Here is a 2077-nt window from a genome sequence, read left to right as displayed (position 1 = left end):
TCAAGATTGCCACACAACTGCTTGCATTTGCTGCATATAGGAAATCGTGGCTGCAGGAAGCTGTTCCTCTGCGGCTGCCTCTGGGGCAGCTGATGACGTCGCAGCCTAATTGAATTTGTTGCCTTTTCATTTGATGTTGTCTTTAGATTTGCTTTTTTGTTAGCATAACAAAGCCGCCGACCGTTCACTGCCCTGAGGCGCTCATCGAGTGCGCAGATAGTTCATTAGGGTAACTCACAATCTGTCTGTAAAAAAAAAAAGGTAACATCCTTCTATGTGAAAATGGCGACGCAGTTGCCTGGAAGTGCTTATTATAGCTGAGTACTCACTTATAGGACTCTAAACTATTATTCAAGTCGGCGGCACAGTTCGTTTAATTAAGTTGTCACACGAAGCCCCCAGCCGCTGCGCAGCCCCAACCCCAAAACGTAGTGAGCAGCCCTTGTTGGTCGGGAAAAGTTTGAAACTTTTCAACTTCCGGTCAATAAAGCAGGTGGTGGTCATCAGGTGCACGGCGCATCCATGAATGAAGCTATTATCGTATCACGCAAGTCCCATAAAAGTCCTGGGAACATGGCCCAAGTCGACCAAGTTGACAAGGCTAAAAGTGAAAAGCAGTCGCGTCATCCATGCAACTCGGAGCCCAGCGACGGCGGCGGCGGTGGCGGCTGCGGCTGCAGCCTGCACCACCTTTGGCCGGGAGCGTCATCGACAACATCAATAGGGCCATATGTCAAAATAACGAGGCCTGGGCCCGAGCCACCACCCCAGGGCGTAACGGTAATTTGGGCTGCCCTGTGCAACCCTGTGCTGCATTCCAAAACAGAGGCAAGCGCGCACCAAGTGCATTGCAAATATTGGAAGGGGCCAACGGAGGGGTACGGCGGCTAACGGACTCCGAGCACTTGAGAATGTAACAAATCGACTTTGACAAAGCTTCTGGCTTAGCAACAGCAACAACAGCAGCAGCACACACGGCGTATGGGAAAGCTGTCGTTACCGTTACTTGGGCAGGGTTGCCACACTTGAGCCACCCAAGTGGCCACTTTTACACTATACAACAGCAACTCGAGACCGCCGCGCTGTATTAGTTTTGCATTCGCGCTCCCAGGATATAGCCAAGAGAGGGACGAAGAGAGAGGGAAAGAGAGAGTGCTAAAACAAAAGGGGTGGTTAGTTAAAGGTATGTGGCGGATATTGGCAAACCAATTTTGGAGGGCCTTTGTTTCGCTGAACGTCGCGAGTAGGCCACAAAGGATCAACAATGCTCGAGAATTATTTTGTAGAGCCAGCAAGCGAGCCACTTGGCGAGCTGCTATACGAGAAATTAATTTTTTGCATAGAGGCAACTTTGTTTCCAACTCTCGAGTGGCAACGCGTAATGCAACTGGCGACAATGATCGCTCCAGAAAGAGCGAGGGAGCTCGGGCTCGGCCTCTGAAGTGCAGCAGAGTTGAGAATTCGAACACGTTTCGATTTAGAGCCAAATATCACCAGCTGTCAGCGTGCGGCAACAACAAAATCAACTTTAATTTTATGATTATGTACTACACACACATAGACACACACACACACACATGCAGACACGGATATACTCTATTTTATTTTATTTCATTTTTTATCGAAGCCATTTTGTCAAATAAAAGGGATTTGCGGCATAATCCGCAAATGGGACAAATGGGACGCAAAACTGTCAGGGAGTCTGCGGCCGCGGCGGCTGGTGACAAACACTAAAAGATACTCTCAAAAGGCGGGGCGCCTGATTTCTGACATCACAATTGACAAGAGCCGAAACAACAGCTGGTTAACTGACTGCTTTTGACAACGACAGTAAAAAAACCAAACGCTTCCAATTTGCGCTGGCACAGAGATTAGAGACTGAACGCGAGAGAGAAAGAGAGAGAGGGAGACATTGCGTTTGCCCTAAAGCTGAGCGCAATTTAAGCGCTTACATGGGAACTAATTTCTGAAGTGCTCTCAAACACTTCATAAAATATTTGCATCAGTTTGCGGCAAGCGCGCGACAGCCCGCTGCGGGGATTAGCCGTACAGCAAATATGGCGACAGTCACGAAAAA

Source organism: Drosophila virilis, chromosome 2 (genome assembly GCF_030788295.1).
Source record: "Drosophila virilis strain 15010-1051.87 chromosome 2, Dvir_AGI_RSII-ME, whole genome shotgun sequence".
Taxonomy (NCBI): Eukaryota; Metazoa; Arthropoda; class Insecta; order Diptera; family Drosophilidae; genus Drosophila; species Drosophila virilis.
The sequence above is the reverse complement of the archived record's forward strand: the minus strand, read 5'-3'. Positions refer to the sequence as shown.